Source organism: Pseudochaenichthys georgianus, chromosome 22 (genome assembly GCF_902827115.2).
Source record: "Pseudochaenichthys georgianus chromosome 22, fPseGeo1.2, whole genome shotgun sequence".
Taxonomy (NCBI): domain Eukaryota; kingdom Metazoa; phylum Chordata; class Actinopteri; order Perciformes; family Channichthyidae; genus Pseudochaenichthys; species Pseudochaenichthys georgianus.
Genome location: NC_047524.1, coordinates 21437747 through 21463775, shown reverse-complemented (window position 1 = coordinate 21463775; position 26029 = coordinate 21437747). Strand labels below are relative to the sequence as shown.

The 26029-nt window shown below is 40.7% G+C and overlaps 1 long non-coding RNA gene across 1 annotated transcript in view; it reads left to right on the top strand.

Moving 5' to 3' along the window:
• Positions 1 to 1862: 1862 nt before the first annotated feature.
• LOC139432919 (uncharacterized) overlaps positions 1863 to 26029 on the top strand; it is a 42588-nt gene continuing 18421 nt past the window's right edge. The window contains exons 1-2 of the long non-coding RNA XR_011642492.1: positions 1863 to 1944; positions 2034 to 2125. This is a non-coding gene — a long non-coding RNA (uncharacterized lncRNA). The remainder of the gene's footprint in view (positions 1945 to 2033; positions 2126 to 26029) is intronic.

Here is a 26029-nt window from a genome sequence, read left to right as displayed (position 1 = left end):
AGTTTTTACGAGCACGTTAAGCAGAGCGTTTACTCCTCCCGACACAGGCACTGGAACACAACTAAGAGCATATTTGAGAGGGAATCTGATTAATAATTTAACAGAAATATTGATAATTCCATATTGATTCTACCTATAGGGAGTGTGTGCGGGAATGAAAATACAGTTTGAAGAGGGAGTGGAGCAGTAGCGGCCATAATGTTGGGTGTCAGCTTGAGTTAGGGTGGCATGTGCAGCTTCCTGTGGCCTCGCGCCAGCCAGCCAGGAGAAGCAGTTTTGCCTCAGTATTTCTCTGCCATGCTCCATGTGTGACTGTAGAGACATTTAACTGTAAATCACTGAGATTATAACCGTTAAAGTGTAGAATGGAGTATTTTACATCTTACAGTACATCACATAGGAACTTCTTTCTAAATGAATGTCAAAACAGGCCTGGGATCAGATAGCGGTGAATGAGGCCGAGGCTTTGAATACTGCTGAGCCGCTCCTGCTCATATCAAAGCTACAGTATCGGCCTTTGGGTGTAATACAACTGTAATATATGATCAGAACATGTTGGATTGCTGTGAGCTATATGGATAACTGTACCAGAGTGCATATAAAACACACTCCCCATGCACTGAGAAGGGGACAAATTCAAACAAACAGACGCATTGTGCATATGGATGCCACTGATTACTCCTGGGAGCAAAGAAAATGAGCATCACTGAATATACAGGACAATAACTGACTCTGTTTTTGTGGCAATGTATAAACAATTCCCTAAATGCAGCAACATACGTTATATGTGGGACTCTTTTTGTGGAGGAATAGTCAAGTTAATGCTGAGGTGGAAAAAATAGTTGAAACTTGTTCCTATGATAAGATGAGAAGAGCTTGATTTACAGAGTATAAATAGCTACATAATGCACATATAGTATGACAGACAAAGGGTTAGAGAAAATATAATCAAAAAATATCTATGTACAGTATAGGAAAAGTGACACGTGTTGGTGTTTCAAAATGGACCTGTATTCAATCAATCAATCAATCAATGTTTATTTATATAGCCCAATATCACAAATGTTACATTTGTCTCAGTGGTCTTCACAGTGTGTACAGAATATCAGTATGACAATACGACACCCTCTGTCCTTAGACCCTCACATCGTACAAGGAAAAACTTCCGAAGAAAACCCAGTTTAAAGGGAACATGGGAGAAACCTCAGGGAGAGCAACAGAGGAGGGATCCCTCTCCCAGGACGGACAGACGTGCAATAGATGCCGTGTATTGTGGATTATCATTGTATTGTATGTATTGTGACAAAATAAATGTATCTAATATTGTGTAGATAAACACGGGCCACTTAAAACCGGATCATTGCACAGTTATGATTACAGTGTTTCATAATTGATTTGCAAAAAAGAGACAATGCGCAATAAACAAAGTTGAATATAATCAAATGATAGCATTTACTCATATATTTGTTCTACAGGTTTTGCAATAATATGGTTATTTTGAAGGTTGATGATGCTGAGTTTGTTGAGCAGCAATCTCCTTCTCTGACACCTCCACATTAAAGCCCGTACAGAGCAAACCTTCCTTATCACTTAGTTGATCCTGCTGGTGTTTCAGCTGCAGCAAAGACGATAACAAAACACTGACCTCAGGAAGTGCCTTAACAAGTGTTTACTGTATGAAAATCAATTCGGGATCATACAAATCCTAATTTGCTAAAGGCCAAATTAAAGTCAGACCTCCCACATGAACTCCCTGCCGTGTGAGGAGCTGAGGCTTTACTTAAAGGTTGAGGAGGGTAACAGTTCTCGGGGGAGGAGTTCTGGAGCTTACTGGTAATGTGTCCCAGGAGGAAGTTGCTAGAATCTGAATTCGTCAGGATGTCATACTGTATATTGCTTGTTGAGTTCAAATAGTCTGTGATAGACGTTTCTGAGGATAATGAAGTAATGCTAGGAGTTGTTATTCATCACTGACCTTGTGTGTCGCTGAAGGGATAATTGTTAGTCTTTAACCGAAGATGTTTTTATTTCAGGGTCCTGCTGGAGTCTTCGAATGCAGGAAATGCATCTGCTAGAGGCGGCTAGCTGCTCGGTTCAGATGGGAGGCAGTCAGAACCGCTTCAAGGTATTTCCGGCACAAAAACACAGCTCTTTAATATACATTACACACATTGCCGTTGAATAAAGGTCCCACAAAGGGGAGTGGGAGAAGGTGAGAAACCCTATGAAGAAATCACAGAGATAAATAACAGAATATCAGGCAAGAGATTGCGTTTATTGAATAAATCAATGTTGATGGAGGATACCTTTAGGGAAAATGTACAATACTGGGGATGAGAAATAGTAAAAACAAGTTGAATGTATCAGCAAACATGGTGGATTATAAATGGGATGCTAATGAGGACAGAAAAACAACACGTTTATTTAATATAATTCCAAAATAGGTTTCTCAATTAAATGTGTTTTTTTATCAGCAACATAAAACCTAGGATGCACTGAAGTGTTTTGTCAGTCTAGCAACTTAAGAGACGTTCAAAGTAATGAAAACCAGCTAAATGACTCTATTAGCGCAGCGTATAACGCTGTGTTATTGGTTGATTCGTGCTATGTGGACCAATGTGCTGCTGGGAGCCAACGTCTCGCTGGGTCTCCACGGTGATGAGAGTGGGAGTTGAGGTATCCATGGGAGAAGGTGGGCGTGATGTGATCCCCAGGGAGCGTGTGGAGGAGGAGAAAGAGAGCTTAATGTCTCCACTGTGTGAGAGGGACAGCATTTCAGAAACCCACAGGAGGGAGAGACACAGGGGAAACGCATGTGGAGCAGGAGATACACATCACATAATTCCTAGCATTTTTATGACATCGAAGCTAAACATGAAAGATCATTTTACAGTGTGATTCACAGGTCTTTGCAGGACAACAAATACTGTAGTCATTTACACCATGAGACACTAGAAATATAAGGTGCTGATATGAACGCATATAGGCTGCCGGGTAAAAACGCTGCCTGAAGCTCAACATCAATTTGTGTTCATGTTTTCTTTTTTAGGACAATTTCTTACATTTGATGCATTGCAGTTTTGGCTGAATATATTCTTGGCCATGGTGGCTGTGCACAAAGAAACAACATTGACGTGTTATCATACTGTAATGCTAACACTGATAACAAAACAGTTGCCTATCTAGCAGAAAAGTCACTACATCTCCGACAACATCACCCCTATCCTCCATGATCTCCACTGGCTCCCCATCAAACACCGCATTGACTTTAAAATATTACTTTTCACTTTCAAAGCCCTCAACAACCTTGCCCCCCCCCCCCCCCCCCTACCTCTGTGACCTCATCCAACAACACAACCCCACCCCTCGCCTCAGGTCTGCTGAAGCTAACCTACTGCAGCCCATCAGGACAAAGCTCCGGACATGGGGTGACAGGGCCTTCGCAGCAGCCTCCCCCACACTCTGGAACTCCCTCCCCAGCAGCCTCCCCCACACTCTGGAACTCCCTCCCCAGCAGCCTCCCCCACACTCTGGAACTCCCTCCCCAGCCACGTCAGATCTGCCAACACTCTCACATCATTCAAACAATCCCTCAAAACTCACCTTTTCACTCTTGCCTTCAACTCCTAATCAACTAACCCCTTGCCCTTATTCCTCCTAGCTTAGCACTTTCTAATTTTGTTGTTATTTTGTTTTACTTGCTTGTAAGCGCTTTGAGCACCAGGAAAAGCGCTTTATAAATGTAATGTATTATTATAATTATTATTACATCAGCACTTAGTGTTTCTGGCAACCTGATGAATGCATTTCTGGTATTCACTCTCCTTTTGTAACATCCCGTCATGTCTGCTAAATTGTTCATGTCATGTTAAGCAGGTTCATGTTATTGTTTCACGTTTAGTTCATAGCCCAGGTTAGATTTATGTTTAGTCAAGTCTTTTTGTTCACCTGTCTAGTCCTGTCATTGCACTTCCTGTTTTATTTTGTACTTACCTCTGGTCTCATTTCAGGTCCCTTTACTTCCTCCCTTTGTGTGTTTTCCCGCCATCGTCAGTGTCTGCCCCGCCCCTGATTGTTTCCACCTGTTCCCCCTTACCTCATGTATAAATAGTCCTGTCTCCCTTTGTCCTGTGCCAGTTCGTCTTGTGCCATTTAGAGAGCCAGCTTGTCTCGCCCAGAGATTATTGTATTTTGCGACCATAGTCAAGTTTATTTAGTTTGCAATTTGCTTTGCTATGTTTTGCCTCTTAGGAGTGATGTTTTGTTTGAACTTTATACTTTTCCAAAGTAAAGACTATTTTTGAACAAACTTTCTTTTGAGTCGTGCGATTGAGTCCAAGTGTCTGTAAGGTTCCTAACACCTTTAGCTCTGTTTTGCCAAATCCTGCGGGCAATGTCTGTCATTTTGGTTGAAAACAACTGCATACTCGTTATTCTCTTGATGATGACAAAATATTATAGCGTACAACCAAAACAATTTGCCTAAAGATGCTAAAACGTACCTTAAAGCTAAAGGAACTGCCATGTTTTCACTCCCACATTTTCATTCATTACTTTTGAATGCACTGTACACCGCTTGATCATTTTTCTACATGCAGGTTAGTCGTATAGATTTCAACAAGTGGTTAACTTCTGAATTCGTACAAAACCATTTTGTAAGGTTTATGCAACAAAAAGCCTTGATCAATTTAAGGAAAGGTCATGGTTAGGGTTAAAATATCAGTTTTTGATACAATACTTAAGTTATCACATATGTGACATAAGTTAATTATGCTACTTAAGTAAAAATAAGACAATGTTCATTTGTAGTTCTCATTGGTAAAAGTGAATTGTTTGTTTGACCCATCCATCCAACCTAATCTCCTAAATAGAGGCAGTAGAGACATCTGCTAAACTGACCTTAAAGGGGTACATGGAGCTATATAGTTTGATGCAGAAGGTCCCATCACACATTATGTGTTGGAACCATGATTGATCTAAATATATTGAAAAACCATTGAGTGTAGTTCCACCGCTTCACCTATTGTTACGCTTGGGTGAAGCAGGTAGGACTCAAATGCAGAATTTAACGAAAAGCGAGCTTTATTAAATAATATAAAGCTGTGGCAAAAAAGGCAGTATCCAAAATATCCAAAACCAACGAGCAGCACAAAGAACACAGACCGTGGAATAACATGGAGGGGAAACAATGAACCGACATGAAACACAGGGGAAGACTAGACTAAATACACAGAAGGGTATTCACAGAACAAGACACAGCTGGGCAGGGGAGGAGAAACACAAGGGCAACAGGTGAACACAATGAGACAATCAGACACACCAGGGAAACTAATGACAGGGAGGAGGACAAAACACTGAATGAACAGACTTACAAAACCCATAACCAGACAGACAACACTAAAACCGTGACAAACCTGGGAGTGTGACACCTATGGCCATTTGCATTGACAGATCTACCCTCAAACTCATAGTACATTTTCTTTTCCTATAGCAGAGAGCCCAGTGGCTCTCTCGCTGCACTTTTGTAATTCTGTGTGTCTCGGGGGTCTGGTCTAATTGGCTGCAGCGTGTGTGACTGCTAACATTCTCCTGAGCCCATAGGTCAGCTAAGGCAGAGTTCATTAGTGGCAGAGCCATGGCTATACTCCCTCAAGGATCTAAAGGGTCCTCTTCCACCCCTACCTCACTATCTCAGCTCTTTCTCTGTCAAAGCTGCCACTGACTGCACATTCAGGCAGAGAGGAATATCCTTCTACTGGCTCGAGGCACCCATCGTGTATATTAAATGTAGAGAAGAGAATGGGGAGGATGTTGACATACAACTCATGTTTCACAACGTATGCCCAGAAACATGTTGTGACCTTTGACCAATTCATTTGAATCAGTTCATTCTTGAGTCAAAGTGGATGTGTGTGTTCAATTTAAAGAAATCCTTTCCCGGCAAGATCACATGAGAAATCGCTTTCTTTGACCAAACTCACTGAATCTCACCATCCTAACACTAAAGAACCAAGGTCGCTGAATTTTTTTTTCTCTGCCTCTTAAAATCAGCAAACACCACGGTCCCCTCTGCGATAATGCCCAGCCATGTCCTATTATTAGTTTTCTCATTTCCAGATATGGGGATGCAGGGACTCCCAGAGGCTCCACACTTTTCCGACCGTCTCTCACTGATGGGCTTCTGGTGATGGATGAGCTGAGCCCTGATTAAAAAAAACAGAGGAAATGTAGCTTTCATTGGACAACGCAACCAAACAGTTGTGAGCCATTTCCAGAGTCCCTCTCAGACACATTACCTCCACCCAAACAACGGCGCCTTTTAGATGCAATCAATGTGTTGTTCTCCGGCAGCCACCTCTGCACTTTCACACATCCAACCTCCAGTCCATTTCCACGAGTCGTGTGCAAGGGGGAGAGAGGCTTTAAGCTTCAGTAGCTTCTCACTGGTTCTCACTGTGAGTGGGGCTTTAATATCCTTCTGTTGGCTATTCTAGGCACTTTAATGTATATTAAATGTATAGGAGAGAAGGGGCAGGGTGGTGACATAAGGCCAAACTGGTTATGTGGCCAATGATTATTGATTGACAGGAACAAGACGTCCCCTGGGCATACAATCAATATAAGTCAGAGAGAAGGGGAGGGCTTTAACAGCAAAGCAAACATAGCTACCTGTAAATCCATTTTATGCAGATAATATTCTCCATAGGGCTTTGCATGGAAAAACATGGACCCTGTTAAAGATTTAAAAGGAAGTCACAAGGAAATGTCATCCTCGCTGTCTGGCGACTCTTTCCTCCCAAGGGCTGTGTTCGGCGCTCAGTTTAAAGACACTCGTTTCCTCTCTTCCCATCTGTGCACAGTTTGTTTTTTTGGGCATGAAATTACATTTTAATGCAGCTTTCTCTAAACAGCCTCATGGAAAAGGTTCCTTGAGTCCATTCCCAGTCCTTTACCCAGTGATGTACCTGAACGCGTTCAATGAACGATCGTTCATGAACGCGTTCATATTTTGGGCGAACGTGAACTGAACGTACTGTATTTCCGCTAGATGAACGTAATTGAGAACGCGTTCATTCTCAGCGCTGTATAACGGCGTTCAAACGTGCGTTCATTCTCAGCACTGTATTATAACGGCGTTCAAACGTGCGTTCATTCTCAGCACTGTATAACGGCGTTCAAACGTGCGTTCATTCTCAGCACTGTATTATAACGGCGTTCAAAAGTGTGCCAGATTTCATATGCCTTTCAGCCGAAAACCCAGTTAAAACACACCGTAAACAGGCTTCAAAATAATGCGGAAAACCACCCAATCTGGCAACAGCAAGCTGCCTGTGACGCGTACGCGCCTGTCACCCCTGGCTGTCGCACTAAAATATAAATATACTAAATATATCAGACTCCTCACAACAAACAATGTGGAACCGCGGAACCGGCGAGCATTGAATGAATGAATGAATGAATGAATTAGTATGGACGAAGCCGAGAGCAGCTGCAGCAGCACTCGCTCAGAGTGAGACTCTACGGCAGGGGTGGGGAACCTCCGGCCTCCGGCCGTATACGGCCCGCGAGACAATTTGGTACGGCCCTCGAGGTAATTTATAAACACACGCCAAAAAATAAAAAAATGAAAGAAATCTAGACCGCAAAAAATTAAACAAGCGAGTACCTGTTTTTCCTGGCCAAGGTCAGGGTCCTTGAACACAACACGAGCCTAACGTGTCATCACGTGGTATATGTCTCGACTGACAGGGGTGCAGTTCTGACGGAGAGCACCAGAACGCCACTCCAGCACTTCAGAAATTGCAGTACCGATAAGTCCGTACACATGCCACAGTTTCTGCGTGTCTGTGTCTTAGTTGTAAGCCCAGTGGCGATCTGCTCATCTGTCATACTATAATAACTGTGTTGTTGTCATTAGCATCTGGTTAGCTAGCTATGCTAACGAATATAAGAAGCTTTGTCTACAACCAGTGAGGTAAAGGCACATCTTTATATGATCATTATAGTTATAAAAAAAATAAGAGAATAAAGTAAACAGGTATAAAATACTATAAGACAGTTATTAATAAAGAAGAATACAGTTTGAAAGGGTAGTGATTTGTCAAATATCCATAAATTAAAAGAAAATCTGCTTACAGTTGTGTTTGGGTGTTGAGAGATGTGTCCATAGATCTCCTAATGTTGCTCTCAAAGTGCAACACATCTTGCCAGGGGAGCATGCCCCCCGGACCCCCCTAGAGGAGGTTAGGTCCCCCCCACTTAAACCATGTTCACATGGATAGGAAACTAAATACATTTGCACACATCTTGTGTCCATAAATTATCTTTCTGTTTAGGTGGTCACGCCACACCTTGCACGTGCATGCATACGCGAGTCATGGTGAGATATCTGGATTAGGAGGTTGCTTTTTCTTTGCACAGAATGAAATGAATGAGCTGTGATTTTAGTTTTTTTAAGCAGAGGTCAATAACTTGTACGGCCCTCTGAGGATATTGTAAAAATTGAAATGGCCCATTAACATCGTACAGGAGACAAATAATAGCTCGCAGCAACGTATTGAAAAAAGAACTATGAACTATAAATTAGTTCATTTTTGAAACCATGAACTTTAGTTCAAAATGTTGAATTATGAACTATGAACTGAACTAGTTCATTTTAAAATATGTGAACTGTGAACTGAACTAGTTCATGTAGAAAGTGAACTTTCCCAACACTGCCTTTACCCCAGCTTGCTGTAGTTACACGCGAGTTCAAGGTGAATGAAGTATTTGGCAACACTTTATTTGAAGTGGGAGGCAAGACTCTTTCTCTAAATATCCTTTTTGCCTCTTTGATGTTCCCGGAGAGAGGAGAGGAGATGAAAAGAGGGAATATGACCCTGTAGTGAAAAGTGTAGCAGTGATACATATTCAACATACTGTAATAAGGTTGAAACCACATTTAGAGAATCTCTTTACTATTCCTCTTCACACTCCTCGACACTCGATTCGCCATCCTTATATTGATTGTGAGGGATTCATTTTGTCTTTACTTTAGATATTTGACCTTTCGGCCTGTTGACGTTTTACGACCGAAGCCGAAGTCTGTTATCTGTCTTAAGGAATGGGAAGTTTCACCTATTGCTGATCTTACCAATTTTATGACCGGTCAACTCTCGGTCACAAGAGCCATAGAGTCAGATAAAGGGATTCAGTACCTCCAGGTGTTCACAGATGCCTCTCTCAATATGTGGGTGGACTCCCTGTAAACTGGTTAAAAGGTCAACATTGATGAGAGGGTGATTCAGAATTGACATGACAACCCACCCGTGCAGTCAGAACTTTCTGCTGCTGTGACTTGTGATATGAATTCTCTGGCCGATGCTTGTATTAAACTACCAGTGTTTGACATCAGAACTCCTGCTCGTCCTGTGTCTCCTTCGTGAGTCGGTGACTCCCACTGCATTTCTACACAGAAGTTTCCCTTACATTGATGGACATTTCCTGTAATTCGCCCAGCTTATAAACACTTTTTGATCTTCGCTCATTTGCCCTCATTTGTGTTTCTCTCGATTATAATTTTTCCGCTTCAACCTAGAATCTGCAGGAGTTCAGTCATGATGCTGCATCTCACTCATGCATTATAAAAGCCAACCCATCCGTAGGTCCTATTGACATTTCGCACATTCAAGTGGTTGTACAGTATTGCTGAAAAAAGACAGGCTTGTGTGAGTGTGTGGGTTGAATTATGGAGGTTGTTAGAGAAGCAATGAGGCGTTGTGGTGGCCCGCTGGCTCTTTTACGGATTTACAGACCAATTTAAACATTGACACCTTCCCAGCCAAGGACTCTGTCTGTCAACACAGGGATTCAAGTAATGACCTGATCATAGACAAGACACCTCTTAGCACAATTACACACACATCAATAACTCACAAGTACACCAGGCATGCAGTCTTTACCCCAGAGCTAAAGAAAACTCTAACAAACCCCAGAGAAATGCACACTGCGATGATGTAAGTGTCGTAAAATGCAATGTATAGCTGCTATGTGATGAAATGTCAGGCTTTGCATTTAGCGGTAATGCAATACATCTTTGCACTAGTCAAACATTTGTAGCTTTAAGGGTTTGTATGCCATGTTTATGTAACGATAAACTGTGTTTTATGTTGGGGAACAGAATATAGGTCACCCCTGCACACACATAAACACATTAATTTCAGTGATTGCTTGGGAAAAGAGGAGATGTATGCTCTTGTTGTAACACTGGATACAAAACGTAGTGAATTGATACATTGCTTTATACATACGATACTTAGGAGATCATAGTCTCTGTTCTGCCACGCCATACAAGAACCATTTTAGATAAAACAAGAATAATAATAATAATAATAATCACAGGCTATTAAACTGATAATATTTCAAGAAATAAATCAGATTTCTTTTAGATTAAAACTGTATATTTTATAACATTATTAGATTGTTAAAACATAGTGTCTCTTTTTTGTATTCCTCTTATACGGTTATGTACAACTTACACTTTATTACTTAACAATTCATTTACAATTTATTTACGTTACCGCTCCTTCAACATTTTGTTAAACTTCCTTATGTTTTAAAACACTGCTACTTATTTTTGTACTATGGTGTACTCTCGGTGTTGCTAATTTGTTTATAATTGTATTTACCATAAAAGTGTATTTTTTTCCTTTTCCTTTTAATATGCACTGTACCTTTGCTGCTGTAATGCCTTACATGTTCCTGCTGCAGGACTAATAAAGACATTCTGACTCTGGACTGGGTTGGGCCAACCACTTGTAGAGCCACTTCAGAACCCATCCTAAGCTCTTAGAGACTATTTGCTACTTTCAAACTCATAAGTTATCAATATGGTTCACCAATAACATAACAAAGACTTTAGGTATGTGTTAGTTGGTTGCAAGGAAAAGTCTTTATAAACCTACAGAGAATCTCCCCTCAGCTTCATGGAGCTTTGTAGTGACTTCCAGTTCATTGTTGTACCTGTCCAGCCGGCAACTTTACTGTTCTGGCTCCATCTCACGCTCACTCTCGTTCCGCCAATGCGAAGCATTAGCTGCTAAAGAGCTACCAAATGATTCCCTCAGGAGTTAGAACCAAAAACACAGCGAACAGGGAGTGAATATTGGACATTCATCAAACATGACTCCAAATAAAGTTATAGCTCGTAACTCATGGAGAAAACATAATTTACTCTTACTTACATTCACAAATAATGACACATGGCAGTTGCTGAGTTAGATGTTTTTAGTAACTGCTAATCACTACATAAGAACTATGTTTCACTCATTTTGATTTAGTGATGTAGACTGTAATTCATCATTTGGTAATCACTTTGCTACAGTTGTAGGCTAGGTTTGACAAGCTGGAGGTGCATCTTGCTCCTGATTCCCAGGAGATACCAGGAGAGAGAAATAGATGACATCTCGTTCTTGGCATAATTTAAGAAAAGAGTGCTGCAGCATGAACTACGTACAGTAGTTTCTGTTTTGCAATATGTTTCACAGTTCTCTCCTTTCTGGTGTCTGAACTCTTGTGGTTGTTAGATGTGAGCAGCTGGTTGGGTGTTAGGCTGATGAAAGAGGGATGACAGCGGGACGGAGGGACGGGAGATGGGGGCGAAGAGGAGAGCAGTGGGGGTTGTATCAAACACTAGTCTAATGAGCCATCTGTAGTGGCAGGCCTGTGGAGGCCACTCTGACCTGCTCACTTCAGAAACTGTTAGCCACTATGCACGGTGATACCCACACACCACTGCATGTAACCCATTCTCAGGAACATTGTACAGTACATTATGTTGGGCCATTCATGTAATTTTAGGACAACAACAAACTAAAATGTCCATTCCTCCATGAAATGATTGTTTACTACTGTATGAGCCATGTACTCATAAGTTATCAATCTGGTTCACCAATAACATAACAAAGACTTTAGGTATGTGTTAGTTGGTTGCAAGGAAAAGTCTTTATAAACTTACAGAGAATCTCCCCTCAGCACCAAATGCAGGGTTGCCAACTCTCACGCATCTGGCGTGTGACACACGCTTTCACTCTCAATCTCACGCTCTCACGCTGCCCAAACTATTCTCACGCCAAAAACAAGATGAACGGCGATCGTTTTTGGTTGGTTATTTACAATGTTGAGTTGACAGCTGCTCAAGCTGTCGATGCGCTCCCTCCCCGCCCCCACCATTCTTAACAACGTTAACAGACAGCAGAGCAGTGGGAGCCGGTTGGTCAATCAGGTGTGTTGCGCATGCGCAGATCTAAGATCCAGTAGAAATGATAACAAATAAAAGTCTGCTGCTTATTGTTCTACTTGGCCAAAATAGAGTCAAAGAGTATAAGAGTGAGAGTGTGTTAATTAATATATTTGGCAGTTTGGAGTAAGTCTGTAGATGTGTTTGTGTGTGTGTGTTTCATGTATAGGCCTCTCACGATAATTAATTTTGTTGGATTCATTTTCCCGGAAATTATTGCGATAAACGATAATATTGTCGGCTCCGACCATTTTAGACCACTGACATAATGATAATATATAATAATAATTCAAGTACATCCTTTCAAGCTAGTCACATCCTCATGTAAATGGCAATGTATCAAGTTCATTTTTATTTATTGTACGATAAGTCAATTAATTGCTTATCACGACAGGCACACAATAAAACTGACATTAGTGAATGAAACTTTGTGCCCTTTATAGTGTGTGAGTAGTAGTAATCATACTGTTTCAATCACATTAGTATGCATGAAAAGTGACAGATGGACACGCCCCCAATTATGCAAATGAACTAAGTCCCGCCGCCCATTGTTGAGATCCTTTGATGTGATTGGGTACAATTATATTAATGAGCTAAGTCCCGCCTCCCATTGTTCGGGATCCTTTGATGGGTGTTATAACAGGTAGGTGTGAAAAGCCCCCCTGTGTAGTGCCTTTGTTGTCTAATTCTTTGATGTGTTGATTAAGGCAGTCTCTTTGAAGTTATGTTGTCTGGCCCCTGCCCCCTCACACCCCTTTGTAGTCTAGTCCTTTGATGTAAGGTGTTATAGCAGGTAGGTGTGATATAAGCCTCTGATGTTAATCTAGGTGTTGATTAAGGCAGTCTCTTTGAAGTTATGCTGTCTGGCCCCTGTCCCCTCAGAGTTGTCTAATCTAATTAGCCTTTGATGTTTGCCCTTTGATGTGAGGTGTTATAACAGGCAGGTGTGATTTCACACTGGTGTGTTATAAGCCTTTGATGTTAATATAGGTGTCTCTTTGAAGTTATGCGTGATACTGTCTCCCAGCCCAGGCCTCTCCCCCTTTTCTCCACCCCTTCCTTTTGGCTATGACGCCAGCAGATAGTGGAGGTGGAATTAGATGAAGATAGAAATATGCTCAAACTATATCAAAAGACAGTCATTTCCACTTACCAAGCCACCTTTTTAAAAAAGAAAAATGGCAAGAGACGCCTCGAATTGAGTTTAATCGGCGAGACAACTTACCGCCATCCGTCTGGAGCACCAGTCAAGAAACGAATGCAGCATCAGTGCGGGGTTCAGACGCATACAGCCGAAAGATCTGTGCACAAACTTATCTCGTGCCCTCTTTTGGTCATGTGAGCGCGTTCATGTGTGCTGGAGGAGGGGCTCTGTGAGGAAATACGCTCAATCTAAATCTTTGTCCGAAGGAATCGAACTCGTCCTTATTGGGACTTTGGGAGGGGTCTCTTTTTTCTTTTAATGGGTGATCTGTCAAAGGGTATGCTGTCAATCATTCTTAAATCTCTTGAACAAGGAATCTTAGAAATGCGTCTTAATCCTCCCAATCCTAGTTCTTCCTCCTCCCCCTCATCGTCATCATCCCACTCAGCATGACAAGTCCCGCCTTCCTCACCAGATCATTTAAAAGTAAGGACCCCTCAAGGACATTTGTTGAACACTAACCATGGATCTGAGAAAAAACAAGTCTCTTCCCGCGAGTTGCAGCCTGGAGCAAACGCCTGGAGGACCCCCATCCTCTCCAACAACATGGACACCCAAGCTCGACAGCGATATGGCTGACATTGATATGGCCATCTACTCCATCCGAGTCTCCAGGGGAATCAACAACTTATCCCATGCGTTCATTCGTTTCAATACGGCCATTCGGGACGCTCTACAACCGGGCCACATACGTCACATACGGTGACACAAGATAATTGCACAGACAGACATGCGAGTTCAAAGAAGAGTTTGCACCGCTGCACCTCAATGTGGAGGAAGAAGGAGATATTCCCCCACCGACAGAAGTAAGAAGAGTCCTGACAAGCACCGTCTGGGAAACTAAAAGCGGACCATCGGGGCGATGGTAGTACCGCGCAAGCCAGTTGGTGACGCTGGCGAAGGACCCCTCTGATCATTTTGTTTTGGAGTATTTCAACTCTACATGCGGGGTTTTTCAGACATCATTGCGGGTGCCTCTGACTGATTGGCTGAAAATGATTAATGGAAAAGCTACAAAGCTTAAAGAACTTTTTTAAACAGAGTCAGAAATCGATGGACATTATACTGGTGAAAAAGACTCTCACTTTTGCAGAGGACTCTGCCTCCCACTCAACATAACAAGTCACACCCTCCTCACCAGATCATTTAAAACTAAGGACCCCTCAAAGAAAAGCATTGTGTTTTTCTACCTATGTAAAAGAGTGTCGGAGTTGTCTTACGAAAATGTGTTATCTCTGTATTAAGATGATGTGTTTTAAAATGAATTTTGTGAAAAATACCAACGGTGTGAGAGATGTCATAAAGACACTCATTTTAACCACAGTGTGTGTTCTCTACAAATGTTTAAAGATTGTTACAAAATGTAAAAAATAAAAAGGTCAGGAGACAAAATTAATTCAGGTGACTCTGTCTATTATTGCCCTGCGTCTGTTTGTATCTTTGTAGAAATCTGACTTTTATGAACTAATGTTTTTTAATTATTTTATTAACTACAAGGAATTCTCTTTGAATAGGGTATTAATAGTTTAAAGATCTTAATGCCCCCATGATCATGTCTGGCAAGTTTTGTGATTTTGAAGAGTGTCAAATGTTCATAACAGCCTTGTTTCAAGCATCAAAATCACAAACTGCCATTAAGAGTCAGATTCTTAACGAAATCTACTGACATAAAGTACTTCATTATCTACTTTTCAGCTTTTAAACACAAAAGTGTATCTTCCAGTAACTTTATCAGAGAATTAAGCATAAATCAGTCAAATATTCAAAACAGCCTTGTTTAACTGAAATAGCCTCAAAATCACAAACTGCCATTAAGAGTCAGAATCCTAACGAAATCTACTCAAACAGAGTACTTCATTATCTACTTTTCAACATTTAAACACAAAAGTGTATCTTTCAGTAACTTTCTCAGAGAATTAAGCATAAATCTGTCAAATGTTCAAAACAGCCTTATTGCACTGAAATAGCCTCAAAATCACCAACTGCCATTAAGAGTCAGATGCTTGACGAAATCTACTGACACAAAGTACTTCATTATCTACTTTTCAGCTTTTATACACACATGTGTATCTTTCAGTAACTTTCTCAGAGAATTAAGCATAAATCTGTCAAATGTTTCAAAACAGCCTTGTTTCACTAAATAGCCTCAAAATCGCAAACTGCCATTAAGAGTCAGATTCTTAACGAAATCTACTAAAACAAAGTACTTCATTATCTACTTTTCAGCTTTTATACACAAAAGTGTATCTTTCGGTAACTTTCTCAGATATTTTAAGCATAAATCTGTCAAATGTTCAAAACAGCCTTGTTTCACTGAAATAGCCTCAAAATCACAAACTGCCATTAAGAGTCAGAATCCTAACGAAATCTACTCAAACAGAGTACTTCATGGTAGTGGTCAGCTTTTTATACACAGAAGTGTATCTTTCTGTTCCTTTTTCTTTTCACCTTCCTTCTTTTTGTCTTTTTCGTTTTCCGTCTTTTTGCCCCTTTTCTTTTCATTCGCATTCTGCGTTTGCTTTTCATTTTTCTTCTCCTTTTCATTTTCTTTTTCTTCATTTTTCTTTACTTTTTCTTTAATTTTCTGCTAATTGTTGTTTGCGATCTTGGCGAGTGGTATGAGATATACTGTTTCTATAAAGGTTATCTATAATACCATCTTTTAAAGAAAGATATTCTTCATATGTCATGTTATAATAGTCCTCTTTTGTCCTAAAGACCTTACATGGATATGATATAGAGGAGAGCTCTTCTCCGGGAACATCCTCTCCCCTACTTTGTAACATCCAGTCGTTAAGCCCATATCCGTTATCCTGGTGATAATAAGGGGAGGCTACATCAGACTTGGTTTTTCTCAGATCCATGGCTAGTTTTCAACGGTCGTCTTAGTGGGGTCCTTAGTTTTATATGATTTGCTGAGTGGGGTGGGACTTATTGCGTTGAGTGGGAGGAGTCATCTGTAGAAAGTACTCTGTTTTATTAGATTTCGTAAAGCATCTGACTCTTAATGGCAGTTTGTGATTTTGAGGCTATTTCAGTTAAACAAAGCAGATTTGAACATTTGACAGATTTATGCTTAAATTCTCTCAAAAAGATACTGAAAGATACACTTTTATGTTTAAAAGCTGTCCACTACCATGAAAGCACTCTGTTTTATTAGATTGTGTCAAGCATCTGACTCTTAATGGCAGTTTGTCATTTTGAGGCTATTTCAGTGAAACAAGGCTGTTTTGAACATTTGACAGATTTATGCTTAATTCTCTCAGAAAGTTACTGAAATATACACTTACAACATTTACCACTACCATGAAGTACTCTGTTTTACTATATTTCGTTAGGATTCTGACTCTTAATAGCAGTTTGTGATGTTGAGGCTATTTTAGTGAAACAAGGCTGTTTTGAACATTTGACAGATTTATGCTTAATTCTCTGAGAAAGTTACTGAAAGATACACTTTTGTGTATAAAAGCTGAAAAGTAGATAATGAAGTACTTTGTTTTAGTAGATTTAATTAGGATTCTGACTCTTAATGTGATGTTGAGGCTATTTCAGTGAAACAAGGCTGTTTTGAACATTTGACTGATTTATGCTTAAATTCTCTGAGAAAGTTACCGAAAGATACACTTTTGTGTTTAAAAGCTGAAGAGTAGATAATGAAGTACTTTGTGTCAGCATATTTCGTAAAGCATCTGACTCTTAATGGCAGTTTGTGATTTTGAGAGATTTCATTAAGAATCTGACTCTTAATGGCAGTTTGTGATTTTGAGGCTATTTCAGTGAAACAAGGCTGTTTTGAACATTTGACAGATTTATGCTTAATTCTCTGAGAAAGTTACTGAAAGATACACTTTTGTGTATAAAAGCTGAAAAGTAGATAATGAAGTACTTTGTTTTAGTAGATTTCGTTAAGAATCTGACTCTTAATGGCAGTTTGCGATGTTGAGGCTATTTCAGTTAAACAAGGCTGTTTTGAATATTTGACTGATTTATGCTTAATTCTCTGAGAAAGTTACTGAAAGATACACTTATGTGTTTAAAAGCTGAAAAGTAGATAATGAAGTACTTTGTGTCAGTAGATTTCGTTAAGAATCTGACTCTTAATTGCAGTTTGTGATTTTGATGCTTGAAACAAGGCTGTTATGGACATTTGACACTCGCCAAAATCACAAAACTTGCCAGACATGATCATAAGGGCATTAAGATCTTTAAACTATTAATACCCTCTTCAAAGAGAATTCCTTGTAGTTAATAAAATAATTAAAAAACATTAGTTCATAAAAGTCAGATTCCTACAAAGATACAAACAGACACAGGGAATAGACTCTAATAAGAGTCACCTGAATTAATTTTGTCTCCTGACCTTTTTATTTTTATTTTTTACATTTTGTAACCATCTTTAAACATTTGTAGAGAACAAACACTGTGGTTAAAATGAGTGTCTTTATGACGTCTCTCACACCGTTGGTATTTTTCACAAAATTCATTTTAAAACATCATCTTAATACAGAGATAACACATTTTCGTAAGACAACTCCGACACTCTTTTACATAGGTAGAAAAACACAATGCATTTATTTGAGGGGTCCTTAGTTTTAAATGATCTGGTGAGGAGGGTGTGACTTGTTATGTTGAGTGGGAGGCGGAGTCCTCTGCAAAAGTGAGAGTCTTTTTCACCAGTATAATGTCCATCGATTTCTGACTCTGTTTAAAAAAGTTCTTTAAGCTTTGTAGCTTTTCCATTAATCATTTCCAGCCAATCAGTCAGAGGCACCCGCAAGGATGTCTGAAAAACCCCGCATGTAGAGTTGAAAAAAACTCCAAAACAAAATCATCAGAGGGGTCCTTCCCCAGCGTCACCAACCGGCTTGCGCGTTAATACCATCGCCCCGATGGTCCGCTTTTAGTTTCTCAGACGGTGCTTGTCAGGACTCTTCTTACTTCTGTCGGCGGGGGAATATCTCCTTCTTCCTCCACATTGAGGGGCAGAGCTGAAAACTCTTCTTTGAACTCGCATGCTGTCTGTGTTTCTTTGCTTTTTACTGCAAATATCTTGTGTCACCGTATGTGACGTATGTGGCCCGGTTGTAGAGCGTCCCGAATGGCCGTATTGAAACGAATGAACGAATGGGATAAGTTGTTGATTCCCCTGGAGACTCGGATGGAGTAGATGGAGGTTGATACATATCAATGTCAGCCATATCAATGTCAGCCATATCGCTGTCGAGCTTGGGTGTCCATGTTGTTGGAGAGGATGGGGGTCCTCCAGGCGTTTGCTCCAGGCTGCAACTCGTGGGAAGAGACTTGTTTTTTCTCAGATCCATGGTTAGTGTTCAACGAATGTCCTTGAGGGGTCCTTACTTTTAAATGATCTGGTGAGGAAGGCGGGACTTGTCATGCTGAGTGGGATGATGACGATGAGGAGGAGGAGGAAGAGCTAGGATTGGGAGGATTAAGACGCATTTCTAAGATTCCTAGTTCAAGAGATTTAAGAATGATTGACAGCATACCCTTTGACAGATCACCCATTAAAAGAAAAAAAAGACCCCTCCCAAAGTCCCAATAAGGACGAGTTTGATTCCTTCGGACAAAGATTTAGATTGAGCGTATTTCCTCACAGAGCCTCTCCTCCAGCACACATGAACGCGCTCACATGACCAAAAGAGGGCACGAGATAAGTTTGTGCACAGATCTTTCGGCTGTATGCATCTGAACCCCGCACTGATGCTGCATTCGTTTCTTGACTGGTGCTCCAGACGGATGGTGGTAAGTTGTCTCACCGATTAAACCCAATTTGAGGCGTCTCTTGCCATTTTTCTTTTTTAAAAAGGTGACTTGGTAGGTGGAAATGACTGTCTTTTGATTTCGTTTGAGCATATTTCTATCTTCATCTAATTCCACCCCCACTATCTGCTGGCGTCATAGCCAAAAGGAAGGGGTGGAGAAAAGGGGGAGAGGCCTGGGCTGGGAGACAGTCTCACGCATAACTTCAAAGAGACACCTATATTAACATCAAAGGCTTATAACACACCAGTGTGAAATCACACCTGCCTGTTATAACACCTCACATCAAAGGGCAAACATCAAAGGCTAATTAGATTAGACAACTGTGAGGGGACAGGGGCCAGACAGCATAACTTCAAAGAGACTGCCTTAATCAACACCTAGATTAACATCAGAGGCTTATATCACACCTACCTGCTATAACACCTCACATCAAATGACTAGACTACAAAGGGGTGTGAGGGGGCAGGGGCCAGACAACATAACTTCAAAGAGACTGCCTTAATCAACACATCAAAGAATTAGACAACAAAGGCACTACACAGGGGGGCTTTTCACACCTACCTGTTATAACACCCATCAAAGGATCTCGAAAAATGGGAGGCGGTACTTAGCTCATTAACATAATTGTACCCGATCACACCAAAGGATCTCAACAATGGGAGACGGGACTTAGCTCATTTGCATAATTGGGGGCGTGTCCATCTGTCACTTGTCATGCATACTAATGTGATTGAAACAGTATGATTACTACTACTTCTGTGTCCAATATTCTGTATTTGTATATATTGTATATATATCCTATATATATATGCTAAGGTCCCACTGCTGACACGGTAGCAGTCATTTAGTGCGCATATGTGTAATTAAACCCATGATATCAAAATCTCACTCCAGCCAGGTGCCCAAAGTTGGCAACCCTGCAAATGGTAAACATACACAGTTAGCAACTTGCCGTTTTTGCTAGAAAAGCATTAGCTGCTAACGAGCTACCAAATGATTCCCTCAGGAGTTAGATAGAACTGAAAACAATAAATGTGTATGCCGCATTTCCTAAGCAGGGTACGCCACCATTCGAGTTGTTTGGAAACGTCATTTTTTTGGTTTTCAATTTGCAAAAGTTGTACAAAGTATCTGGTGCTTTCTTTGGTATCACCTCAGTTGAAGTTCCAAGCGAACTGATGAAAGATATTACTCACTTTTCAACCTTCACATAGCCCTACATACAGTATATTCATCAGTTTAAATGAGGCAGGTTACAACCCACCGCTAAAGATCATTCCTCCATTAAGCTCTTAATAATCACCCTCTTTGGTATTGAGCTGACAGAACACGATATAGATGGAAAGACAATTGGTTTGAAATAGGGGCTCAGTTCCTCGTCAATCAGAGCTGAGTGAGCTTCATGGACGGACATATAGGTCGCTGACTGCTTTTACAGGAGGGCAAGGGGGTTAACTAAAATTGGTCCAATTTGATCCCTCATTTACGAGCTTCAGTCCGAAGATAGTGGTGAATTTATATCAGCACTTTACCAGGGCAGCAATGAAGAAACCCCACTGATGCATCTTCTTAAATATCAATGTGTCAGCTCCACTTTCATGGTGACCAGCCATCCCTGCTGTGCATGTGTACAAAAATAAACATCTTCCTGCTGGGAGGCGCGATGAATAGGAAGGAGCTGAGGAAGCAAATGTCGGCCTCTGCGCTGATGCGGAGTTGAACACTTAATAGAATTATTGTGCCTGACGCCCTCCCAGAGCCAGCGGCCACATTATCAATGCTTAGGTTGAACAATCCTGTGCTATTTTCAGTCCAAAGGCTGAATCGCCAAAAGCTGAAGATAAGGGGGGATTACACACAATGTGGCATAAAGGGACGCCAAACCTTTTTCTACTTTCATCTGGAGCCAGTGTGAGAAAGGGGGGAGGAGGAGCGGGGGAGCTGGAGGCTAAGGAGTCCATTTGTCAGTTGGAGGACTGAACGGACGCCTCATTGATTGAGGAAATGTGATGATTATAGGGTTCGCTGCTCTTTGGTAATGCAATAGGCATAGCCCTCACGGCTGGTATGTGTTATCAGGTAGAATGATTTAGATCCTGACTCGTTGATGACGGTCATCCATTCTGGTAAAATGGCTTGGAATTTATCCAACGTGACTCTGTGACACATGAATAAACAAGAAAGCACACGCGAGAAAAGGTTTGTGAGAAAAGGGAATGTGCCGCGAGTGCTGACGTTGCTCCTTGAATTCCAAAAAGGTAATCCAAGAAGGTGTCATCGGCCCCAGAGCTCTGAATGATAATATGCAATGAGGGAGATTTACAGCAGGCTGAAGGCAGTGGTGGATGTTGCCTTTGGCAGCACATCATCAGGGTCAGTAGGACCTCTCAGTTGGTTTAAGATTAAGATGAACGATGAGTCGGAGCACTCTCACACTTAAACACACATCCATTTCTTAAACAGACAAATGAATTACCTCGACAGTTGCGCGCAGGGCCGTATCCACCATTGAGGTCACCGAGGTCCGGACCTCTGTAATTTTTTCCGAGCTGTGTATAACAAAACATGTGAAATATCTGCACTAAACGGGGTTCTTTTAGTACTTCCATTTACTGATGATGGGGAAGCTGCATAACTACGTAGCCTCGATTAAAGCAAACAGAAGAAGAGGACATGTATCAACAAACCACCGTAGCCCGGACTTGTATCGGGGCAGCGGAGGAGTGATGAGGTATCTAGAGATCTGAGTCCAGCGGGCTGCTTGTGTTTCTGTTCATCAGGACATCATATGACCAGCAGATCCTGTGTGAACGCTCTACGTTAGTCAGTGGACGTCCTACAACATGCACACTAACTTATATTGCAGCTATAGGCTATACTTTGATTTAAATTGCGTGAATAAACTAGCTAGAGAGCTACAGTTAATTACATTCATCCAATGTCAGAAGGATTACCTTTTAACAAACGTTGTAATGCTTTTCTTTCATTTCAATTTGAGTAAAACATTGAAGATATAACATTGTATTGTTTTCTTTTTACACTGACTCAGATATAATGAAAAGATTACGTCAGTCGAAGCTCAGCTTTGGTAAGGAAGAGACAGGACAGGCAGAGAGAAAGAGAGAGAGAGAAAGTGATGGAAGTCAGGGAGGAACTGCAGGTACAGTCACACAAAAGAATGTAGGCTTAATAACCCCATCCATCTATCTTTCTATCCATCTATCTTTATATCCATCTATCTATCCATCTATCCATCTATCTATTTATCTATAACAATAGTCTTCATTTACAATATAGACAATAGGCATACTTTTAAAACAACATACATCTATTGCAAAAGAATGCAAACAAACAAGTGAAATGAACTAAATTGCTGAAATGCTTTTAATTCACTGGCAGGAGCGACAAGTGAGGAGGAGAAAAAAGTGAACAATGAGGGAGAGATTGAACAAAGAGAAAGAGTAGAGGACAGAGAGAGTAATGAACAGGAAGAAGACAGAGAGACTAAAGAAGATGGAAGAGAGGATGCAGGTTATGGAAAGGAGAGATACATGGAAAATGAATGTTGACAATGTTGTGTGATCATTTTAGCCTCTTCTGCATGTCCAGGTCATTAATAGTAACAATCAACTGATTCTTATGTACACTTTCAAAAATAATGTATTCTGCAGCCCACTGACATGGTTTGAAATCGATATATTATCCAATTTGTGACCCCCCACAGGACTTAAAAAGCACCTAACTAGATCATGAAAATCCCCAAAATCTCGAGGGGGGGGTATACCCCGAACCCCCCTTAGCATGTTTGGACCTCGGTATTTAGGAAATCCTGGATACGGCCCTGGTTGCGCGTACTCGCTAAAGAATGAAGAAGATGGGAGCAGAGTTGAGAGCATAAAAAAAGGACTTATTTGCCACTTTGCTATTCATGGTTTTCGTCCCGTTCATTAGTTACGCTCCAGTGCGGTCCTCGGAAAACAAGCCTTTGTGAAGAGCTTCTCCATGTTCCGCAAAAAGAATGAGTCCTTCTCGGGATAAGAGCGTTGACTCACCAAGGTCCACAAAGTAATAAGGCTCAGACATTAATAACTCTGCCAAGAGGGAGAAATTACATGAAACACAGAGAGGATTTATTCCCTCATTCCAATTTCTATAGTCAATATTATTGAATCTATTTCACGCTGGTGTCTATTATGAAAATTCCTCTCTTACTTTCTCTCATTCCGCATGGAAAAGACCCAAAACAATACCCATCAATAATGTGACAGTGAAAGAAAAAAAGGGCTATTTCTGTTTCTGTCTTACACTTTGACTGCAGTTCCTTTGCCTGGATCAATGGATTTCCATTCCAGCAGCAAGGTATCTTTGTCTGAGGCTGTAACACTCCTACAGTGAGGACAGCAACCATACAGTCATCTATAAAAGGCCACAAACATGATCTATTGCTCCATATATTGTGCTGTGTTAGTGGAATAAAAGAGTTTTGTCGTAAACTGGCCATCAACACAAATGTCCCATCCCTACCATTACCTCAATATTACACCTTGTAGCACCTTTATCACTGTAATGAGTATATATTGGGAATATCGCCAGTGTCAATGCTCCTTAAGAGCGAGGGAGTCAGGAGTTTAGCTAGAGGTCCCCCAGCAGAGGGTACATCCAGTGTTCCCGTGCTGGCTGGCAGTGATGAGAGGAGGGGTGAGAGGCTGGCAGGGGAAAATGGAGGGGTGGCTCAGAGTAGGTAATGGGTTTTTAAGAACGTAGTGATTGGAAATTAGTTTTTAATCCCATCTACATTTTAGACTTTGATGCTTTTTACAATCTCGCTAATAATCCCCACCAATCCTCTCAGAATTGCATGTGGGTAAACAACCACTCAACTGCAAAATAATTTTAAAAAAAGCATCCTTTGAGCTTGTGTGAGAGATTTCAATATTTATTTTTTTACTCAGCTGCATTGCCAGTTTGGTAAATAGAGAAAAAACACAAATCCATTTAGAAAGGCCATGTCATGTATTACCAGATTAAATATGTTTTGTTTTTTTTGTTTGAGGCTATACATGGCAACTTCACATCATAAGTGTGCACACACAGATGCTCACCCTGACATAGCTATAATTTACAGAGGAAACTTGTTGGATGAGGCCATCACTGGGTTGTAATATAGAGAACAAACACACGTTATTTTACCAACAACAGTCAAACGTGGTTCATAAAACTGCACTGACAGATCAGTATATATTTTATATTGTTATATATATTTAGTAGTATAGATTTGTTTTAGCAGTAGAGCAGCTTGGTAAAATGTTTAAGGACATTATTTTCTAATAATTCAAGAAAAATCGCATTGTCATGCCAACTTTTACATTTTTAGAATTAGAATTCGGTTTGGAAACTATCCAATTTACAAACTTCCTCCCCCAAAGTTTGTTCACTCAATTGTCATTGTGAATAAATGCGATTGTATTTCGCTTAAACATACCGACATGCTGTGTGACTTCCATCAGCAGCAGCATTTCCTTCAGGCAGTAACCTTCCTCTGGACTGCGATTAAATAAAGCTGGGCCTGATGAAATCATTAAACCTGCTCTCCTCTAATTGCTAATATTCCATTAGCTTTGCAAGCTAAATGCTGCAGACATTACAGCCAGTGAGGGTTAGGAGCAGACCTGCAAGTGTAAACAAATGTTCACACCACTCTTTCACCCACTCATTGAGACGGATAATTATAATTATATAAAATATGTATGAAATAGCTGCCCTTGTGGTTGGTTTTTGATTTGTAGTCAATTCAATGCTGATGTTAGCATTTAGCTAATGTGTCCACTAGCATGGGTGTAGACTCTTGTTACATGCTGCAAAGCAAGCACAACTGCTGAGTCAAAATGTATACAGATCTGGACTGCATAAATGCCCAAAATTAGATCACATTAACCACTTCTCAGTATGTGTTTTTCTTTTGCACTCCTTTTGCTAATGCATATGTTTTATGCTTCAAATGTCCTGTTAAACCAGACACATAACAGTAAGTAACTAGAAATCTGTAGGCTACTTGTGAGAAATCCAAAGGCAAATGCAATACATTCATTCATAATTATATTAAGAATTACATTACAAATTTAGTGTGTAACTAATTTATATTTGAACTGCACATTCATACATATTGTACCTTATGGACCTCTTTCTTCCTCCTCTGGCTCTCTATCTGTCAGTCAAGCCAACCTCATTTCCAACTTCCTCCTCATTCCTGTCCCATGTGCCTTCTCCCCGACCCTCCATTCCTTCTTGTTGTATATTCCAACCCTATCCATCCCAATAAATCATTATAAGTGTGTAAGAAAGTCTCATCTTCACGGCAGACAGATATAGTCTGTGCCATCGTGTAATCCCTCCAGTGAATGGAAAAGCTCTAATCCTGCCACATGACTTGCAAAGGGAATTGTCCACACCATCACATGCCCAGCCCTGTGTTTCTTATCAAGCAGTTGCATTGTGTGAAACGGGGTCATACCTGTTATATTCATATATGTCCTCAATGAACATTATCATTAGATGATTCAATTTGTTCCCCCAATTGGTGAATACGAAGTAAAAAAATGGACTCTGTTCTTGGTATGGTAATGCACTGTTGCAGTATGTATGATAGACCATTGACAAGAGAGGGATGAGAATGACAGACAGGCCCAGATGATTTGTTTGGTTTGAGTAGCCTTTCAGACAAAGGTTTACAAAGACTTGCTGTTTTGTCCTCCACATGGTGATTC